Raw genomic sequence first — 8,754 nt, 5'->3', positions numbered from 1 at the left:
AGACATAATATGATTAGGAATAGTCAGCATAGCTTTGTCAAAAGCAGGTCGTGTCTTACGAGCCTGTTTGAATTTTTTGAGGGTGTGACTAAACACATTGATGAAGGAAGAGCAGTAGATGTAGTGTATATGGATTTCAGCAAGGCATTTGATAAGGTACCCCATGCCAGGCTTATTGAGAAGGTAAGGAGGCATGTGATCCAAGCAGACCTTGCTTTGTGGATCCAGAATTGGCTTGCCCACAGAAGGCAAAGAGTGGTTGTAGACGGGTCATATTCTGCATGGAGGTCAGTGACCAGTGGAGTGCCTCAGGGATCTGTTCTGGGACCCCACTTAACAATTACAACCATATAACAATTACAGCACGGAAACAGGCCATCTCGGCCCTTCTAGTCCATGCCAAACACTTACTCTCACCTAGACCCACCAACCTGCACTCAGCCCATAACCCTCCATTCCTTTCCTGACCATATACCTATCCAATTTTGTTTTAAATGACAATATCAAACCCGCCTCTACCACTTCTACTGGAAGCTCATTTCACACAGCTACCACTCTCTGAGTAAAGAAGTTCCCCCTCGTGTTACCCCTAAACTTTTGCCCCCTAACTCTCAACTCATGTCCTCTTGTTTGAATCTCCCCTACTCTCAATGGAAAAACCCTACCCACATCAACTCTATCTATCCCCCTCATAATTTTAAATACCTCTATCAAGACCCCCCTCAACCTTCTGCGCTCCAAAGAATAAAGACCTAACTTGTTCAACCTTTCTCTGTAACTTAGGTGCTGAAACCCAGGTAACGTTCTAGTAAATCTCCTCTGAACACCTATAAGAAAATGAATCTCAGGGTTGTAGATGTTGACATATACTGTATGTACTTTGATAATAAATTTACTTTGAACTTTGAGACCATAGAACTGTAAAGCATAGTACAGGCCCTTCAGCCCACAATATTATGCCGATCTTTTAACCTACTATAAGATCAATGTAACCCTTCCCTCCTACATAGCCCTCCATTTTGCTATCATCTATGTGTCTATGTAAGAGTTTCTAAAATTTCCCTAATGTATCTGCCTCTACCAAAATCCCAGGAAGTTCCACAAACACACCACACTCTTTTTAAAATACTTACCTCTGATATCCTCCCCTATAATTTCCTCCAATCACTAAGTGCAGAATTAAATCTCCAATTATGTTTTACGTCTCTATTGCCCACCATTAGAATTGTGATGCTACGGCTTTTGGCCACCAGTTCTTTTGTTCTGCATAGTTGCCTTCACTCTGGCCTTGAAAAAAAATTACACTTCACATTTGAAATGCAGACACTAAACCATAATGTTGCAAGTAATCTGCTTGCTCCTAATTTAACACGTCAAAGGGACTGCCACAGTACACCCACTATCACTGTGTCCCTTATCTCTTCACCAACAATTGTCAGCTTGCCGGCCAGCATCAGATTTCTGAATGGACTGGCAGATTCCTCTTTACATAATCTTCAACCATGGCAAAATATTTGAAAGAACTCCTCGATTATTTATGGGTGCACATGTTTATAAAAAAAATATTTGGGACCTTTAAAACTTCAGTTTTGGTGTAATATGATCATAAAGGAGAAGTATCACATAAAAAGAGAAAAGTAAATCTGATCTTCTGGCCCCTCAAAAATAAAGAAAGATTAGCTTTATTTCTCACATGTCCAACAAAGAATACAGTGAAATGTATCGTTCATTCGTACATTTGTTATGTGCCAGGTCGTGTAACATGGACGATCATGGTCTTTTGTCTTTGCCTGTGCGGAAGACCCCTTTCAGCCTGTTATTCCTATTCTTTTCTCCTTCCATGACCATGATTGTTTTTGACAAATTTTTCTACAGAGGTGGTTTGCCATTGACTTCTTCTGGGCAGTGCCTTTACAAGACAGGTGACTCCAGCCATTATCAATACTCTTCAGAGATGGTCTGCCTGCTGTCAGTGGTCGCATATGCACCAGATGCACATATGACCATCCACCACCTGCTCCCATGGCTTCATGTGACACTGATCAGTGGGCTGTCGGTGCTACACCTTGCCCAAGGATGACCAGGTTAACGGGGGAAGGAGTGCCTCAGACCTCAAATAGGGTCTTTTAAGAAACTCCTAGATAGGTACATGGAGCTTAGTAACCAGAGGGCTAATGGGTAACTTTAGGTAATTTCTAAGTAAGTACATGTTTTGCACAGTTTTGTGGGCCGAAGGGCCTTTATTGTGCTGTAGGTTTTCTATGTTCCTATGTTTCGATGTTTCTATTTCAGCTCAGAGGTGTCAGAGTTTGGATTTCAGTTCTGGCGCCATTTGTAAGAAGATAGCTCGTTTTCCCCATAACTGTGTGGGTTTTCTTTGGGTGTTCCGGTTTCCTCCCACAGTCGAAAAACATACTGGTTAGTAGGCTAATTGGTCATTGTAAATTGCCCTGTGATTGTGGTGGTTGTCCATCATGCCTGATGATGACAGGAGACCTGTGAGGGAGAGTTTTTAAGGCGGCAAAACCGTTCCACTCCCTTGACCTCAGAAATCCAGGTCTAGGGATACAGACAAGCAGCACAAACAGGGGCCTTCCTCTGTTGCAGTGGATAGCCATGATGCCTTCTGTGCCTTGTTGTGCCTTTTGCTCTCCATGGAGCATTGCAGAACTGCCTTCCTGGCCTGGCCGTTCGATCTCACTGTAGATTTCATCCCCCCCAGTCCCCCAGGGCTGCCTTTGCATGCCAGGGCAGACATGTGGCTGTCTCACTGGGATATGAGGCCACTGGCCACCCTCCCATGAATTAGCCCGCTCATCGAAGCAGTGTACCGGGGTGCGGTCGCTGTCGTAAGAGTCAGCTACTTGGAGCCACAGGGGAGAGCTGAGTGTCCAGTGGGGAGCAAAGGTGAGTGAGCTGCCCCAGAATGGACATGACAAGCCCCTTTACCAGAGCTGCTACCCCTCCCTGGACCATCCCAAGTACGTGGTTGGGTCAGAGAGGCCTGATCCACACTGTATCTTTAAATACATTTTGAAAAGATAAAACCTGTTTAGCATGTGCAACATTGCTTACTGTCCATAGCAGCAAAAATAATTTTGATTATGTGTAAATTTCACTTTTTGTTTCTATAAATAGGATCTCACCTGGGATCACATGTGATAAGACGGAATGCAAAAAGCAGGAAATGTTTTCCACTTCAATGAATGAAAACACATCTCTCCTGCCACACAAATGTGGAAAAATTAATCTATTTCCTATCTATTTACATCTTAGTTCATAACTTATTTACTGCCGGTAAAATGTTGTTCAATACTTAACTGTTTGGAATTAAATGCCCTTTAGGATTTCTGCTGAAAGAATGCACAGGAGTTGCTTAATAGAAGATGATATTTCATTCCATAAGAAAATTCTGATGTTGATACAGCAAAAAAAAGTATGCTGCCACCGATAAATTTGTAAGGTTTTGAATCCTACATTAAACCTAGTTGAAACCAGGTTCTGAAATAACAAAAAAATTCAATGAACCTGAAAGTGAGACGATAAGACCATAAGACATAGGATCTGAATTAGGCCATTTGGCCCATCAAGAATGCTCTGCCATTCCATTTAGGCTGATTTATTATCCTTCTCAACCCTATTTCCAGCCTTCTCCCCTGTAACCTTTGATACCCTTACTAATCAATAACTTTATCAACCTCTGCTCTCAACCTGTCATCCCGCCGCTGTCTGTAAAGAGTTTGTACATTCTCCCACCTGTATTTCCTCCAATGTTCCAAAGATGTACCAGTTGATAAGTTAATTTTTCATTGTAGATTGTCTTGTGATTAGGCTAGGGTTAAATCAGGAGGTTGCTGGGTGGGACGGCTCTAAGGGCAAAGGCCTATCTTGCTCTGCTTATCAATAATCAAACAAGTAAACAAAGAAATAAATAAAATATATCCAATGGCTTGGCCTCCACAGCCATCTGTAGCAAATACCACAGATTCACCAGCCTCTAGCTAAAGAAATTCCTCCTTATCTCTATTCTAAAGGGATGTCCTGGTATTCTGAGTCTGTGCCCTCTGGTCCTAGACTCCCCCACTACAGGAAACATCCTCTGAGAATGTACAGTTCATTTGATGTTTTTCCCTTTGCCCCTCTGAAGTCAGGGCCCAACGTGCAGTCATAGAGCTCTATCTGCACAGAGCAGGGCTTTCACTTCATAAGACCATGAGACACTTCATAGTGTATGAGTTGGATCTTTGTCAGACGATATGTGGAAGTACAGTTCAATTGAAGCAGCTACTCCAATGGGCTGAATATCATCAAGAAAAACCCAATATTGGATCAGTGTGAATACTTGTTCAAAAATGGAACAAAAAGGACCATTTTATATTTTTTGATAACTGTGAACCAAAGATTTGCCAGTATTCAGTTTGATAATTCTGCATTTCTGTAACACAGAAGTTAAGTTTTATGGCAATAACTTTCATGGAATTATACATTTTTGTTTATTGTAAGGTAAAATATATTAATACTGGAGAATCTAGCATTTTATTTAGAATTTAGAGATACAGCGTGGAACTGGCCCTTCCAGCCCAACGAGCCGCACCACCCAACAACCCACTGATTTAACCCTAGCTTAATCACAGGGCAATGTTACAATGACCAACCAGTATGTCTTTGGACTGTGGGAGGAAACTGGAGCACCCGGAGGAAACCCACATGCTCACAGCGAGAACGTACAAACTCCTTACAGACAGTGGTGGGAATTGAACCCCTGGTGCCAGTACTATGAAACATTATGCTAACCACTACATTACTGTGACACCCCAGAGCAAATGACTGTGCTGGGAATCATTGCCCAGACAGCTGAGAGGACAAGTCATTGGCTGATCCTCTAGTGGGCTCAACCACCAGCTGCTCTTAAAGCCATCTCGTAGGTACTCTAGAAATTCCCCCGCTTGGAAACCAGCAACAATCTGATTTTCCTAATCTACCTGCATATTGAAATCCCCCATGACCATTGTAACATTGTACTTCTGGCTTGCATTTTCTATCTCCCATTGTAATTTGTAGGCCACATCCTTATTACTGTTAGGGGTCTGTACAGAACTCCCATCAGGGTCTTTTTACCTTTGCAGTTCCTTAGCTCTGTCTACAATGATTCAAACCCTTTTGACACTATGTCACCTCTTTCTAATGGTTTGATTTCATTTTTTACCAACAGAGCAATGCCACCCCCTCTGCCTCCCTGCCTGTCTTTTTGATACAATGTGTATCCTTGGACATTAAGCTCCCAGCTATAATCTCCTTTCAGCCACGGTTCAGCAATGCCTACAACATCTTACCTGCCAATCTGCAACTGTGCTGTAAGTTAATCTTCCTTATTCCGTATTCTGTGCACATTCAGATACAACCCCTTCAGACCTTCATTCACCCTTTTCCATTCTGTCCACCTTTTATGTTGTAACTCATCCTGTTGACTGCAATTTTGCCCTCCCAACTGCCTCTCCTTGCTACATGTTACCTCTGTTTGCAAACCACTTACCTCATCTTTAGCACAATCATCCACTTTTCCTACGATACCTCTTGCATTGAAATACACACAGCTCAGGACACTGGGTGCACCATGCTCAACCTTTTGATTCCTGACTTTGTCTGAAGCCTTACCAGCATCTGCCTCCACAACCTCTCCACTAACTGTTCTGGCACTCTGGTTCCCATCCTCCTGCAACTCTAGTTTAAACCCCACCGTGCAGCATTAACAAACATTCCTGCTAGGATATTAGTCCCCTTCCAGTTCAGAAGCAAGCTGTCCCTTCTGTACACGTCCCACTTTCCCTGAAGAGAGCCCAATAATCCAAAAATATTATGCCCTCACTCATGCACCAACTACTTAGCCATGTATTAAACCTTACAATCTTCCTAGTTCTAGCCTCACTAGCATGTGGCACAGGTTACAGTCCTGAAATCACAATCCTGGAGGTCCTTCCCTTTATCACAGCACCTAACTCCCTGAACTCCCTATGCAGAACCTCATCACCCATCCTACCTATGTCATTGGTACCTACATGGACCATGATCTCTGGCTGTTCACCCTCCCACTTAAGATTGCTGAGGATTCGACCTGAGATATCCCAGACCCTGGTACTCAGGAGGCAACATACCTTCTGGGAATCTTGTTCTCACCCACAGAACCTCCTGTCCATTCCCCTAACTAACAAATCCCCTATCACCACAGCGTGCCCCTTGTCCTCCCTTCCCTTCTGAGTCACAGGGACAAATTCAGTGCCAGGCAGGTCATTCCCCCACCCCTGGGAGTATCCAAAGTGATACACCTGTTGTTGAGGGGGATGGCCATAGGGGTACTCTGCACTGGCTCCTTAATGCATTTCCACTTCCTGACTGTCACCCAGTTTCCTGTGTCCTGCACCTTGGGGTGTAACTACCTCCATATACGTCCTATCTATCACCCCCTCAGCCTCCCAGGTGATCCAGAGTACACCCAGTTCCAGCTCCACCTCCTTAATGTGGTTTGTTAGAAGCTGCAGCTGGATGCACTTCTCTCAGTTGTAGTGGTCAGTGACTCTGGATGTCACCCTGCCTTCCCACATCCTGGAGGAGCATTTCACCATTTTGCCTGGCACCTCCACTGTCCTAGCTGAGCTGATATAAAGAAGAGTAGGAAAAAACCTGAGCTTTTCTTTTCTTTGTTTTCTCTGACTGAAATCCCTCTTTGCTGAAGCCCTGAAGAGGTAAGGCCTCAAGATCACCACTCTGACTCTGTCCACTCAGATGATGGCCGCTGCGCTTGCCCCTGCCTATCCTTTAATTTGCTCTTACTAATCAATCCCGGACACCGATTGGTCACTGGTGAAAGCTCTATTATGCTGCTGTGACCAGCTGCTACCTTTTACCCTCGGGCAGTGGACCTGATTGAAATCCCCCCCTCTCCAAACTTCTGGTGCACGGATTAGTTGCTGGTCAAAGCTCTAATGCACTGAGCGGTAATAATGTCGTGCTGACCATTATGCTACTATAGAGCCATAACACTTGTAATACATGCTGAGAAAAAGAACATTTTCTTCGTAATGAATACTCTCTTTTTAAAACTTTCTCACCCTGTGCTTGGCCTTAGGACAGTCCCCATTTGTTTTTAAATCATATCCCAGAGGAAAGTATGGTAACATTTTAAAGTTTTAAATTCAGTAAGATTACTTATCTCAGCATTTTGCTTATGTTGTATCCCACCCATTATCGAAGACATATATCCAGAAGAAGGCTAGTAACATCAATAAGGATCCCACCCACTCTGCTCATGACTGCTTCTTTCAACGGATGCTGCCCGATCTGCTGAGTTCATCCAGCTTTTTTGTACGTCTGCTCATGGACTGTTCGTCAAACTCCCATATCTACTCCAGGACCACTAAATTCAAACACAGTAACTTTCCACAAGCAGTAAGGCTGATCAACACCTCCACCCACTAACCCAACCACCACTACTTTATCATTTCCTGTCAGTCACCTCAGGTACGGACAGTCCTGTACCTAGTGTCACATTATGGATGTATAATCAATCTATATATATATAAATTGTCTTATGTATTTATATTTATTGTGTTTTTTATTATTAGTGTATTCTATTATTGTATTATTGTTTCTTTGTGCTGCATTGGATCCGGAGTAACAATTATTTGTTCTCCTTTGCACTTGTGTACTAGAAATGACATTAAGCAATCTTGAATTTTGAATCTACTATTGTTAGAACTGGAAGTAGCTTGTATTTAACCTCATCTATATTTCCAGATCTCCTGCAATGCATTCACTGAATGATTAAAAATGGACTGTCACCACGTACTGGATAGAGGTGACAGGTGGACTCTCAAAGGAAGTCACACCAGGCTATTCTTGAAATTCTCTGAGTGGCCTGTTACTTGGCAGAAGAACCATCTGAGATTGCCAGCCCCAAGTTTCACCAATTTTCTTCAAGTGAATTTACGTCATTGTAAATTGTCCTGTGATTAGGCTCAGGTTAAATAGGTGGGTGGCAGGTGACGCAACTTGCTTGGCTGGAAAGGCCTGTTTCACACCATATCTCTAAAATAATAATAAAATAATAAAAAAAATAATAAAACTTTTGCAAGAAGTATGAGATGAATCAGAATCAAGTTATTATCATTTCAATGTTTGGATAGGTACATGGATGGTAGGGCAATGGAGGGTGTTGTGTATTCAATATTTCAATATTATTTGAATAACTTGTTTATATCTATTGGTTGATTAAGCATTCTTGCTTATGAATTATATGAAAAAGTATATTAATTGCATATGTCATCACGCTACCATTTTCGCAAAATTTAAACTTGAAGTACTCTTGTATTTTCGGACTCCCGTGAGTGTCTTTGAATTAATTTAATGTTTTGGAAGTTACAAAACATAACAGAGGGGTATGGACAAGGTGCAGGTCACTGGGAGGTGGAGACAGTTTAAATGGTCCGGCATGGACTAGATGGACTGAAGGGTCTTGTTTCTATGCTGTACTTTTCTATGACTCTATGACATGTGCCGTGAAATGTGTTGGTTTGTGGCAATTGTACAGTACAAGCCATAAAAAAATACCCTAAGTTACAACAAGAAATAAAATAAATAAATAGAGCAAAAGCAGTATGAAGAGATTGTGTTCATGGATCCAGTCAAAATTCCTGATGGCAGAGGGGGAAGAAGCTGTTCCTAAATCATTGAGTGTGGGACTTCAGGTTCCTCTACCTT

The 8,754-nt window shown here is 42.5% G+C and overlaps 1 long non-coding RNA gene across 1 annotated transcript in view; it reads left to right on the top strand.

Annotated features, from left to right (window-relative positions):
• The window catches only part of LOC140737464 (uncharacterized), a 15,719-nt gene extending 7,650 nt beyond the window's left edge, over window positions 1–8,069 (top strand). Inside the window, exons 2-3 of the long non-coding RNA XR_012101162.1 lie at window positions 5,213–5,354; window positions 7,792–8,069. This is a non-coding gene — a long non-coding RNA (uncharacterized lncRNA). The remainder of the gene's footprint in view (window positions 1–5,212; window positions 5,355–7,791) is intronic.
• Window positions 8,070–8,754: the final 685 nt, after the last annotated feature.

The sequence above is a fragment of the Hemitrygon akajei genome, chromosome 13 (genome assembly GCF_048418815.1).
Source record: "Hemitrygon akajei chromosome 13, sHemAka1.3, whole genome shotgun sequence".
Classification (NCBI taxonomy): Eukaryota; Metazoa; Chordata; class Chondrichthyes; order Myliobatiformes; family Dasyatidae; genus Hemitrygon; species Hemitrygon akajei.
The sequence above is the reverse complement of the archived record's forward strand: the minus strand, read 5'-3'. Positions and strand labels throughout refer to the sequence as shown.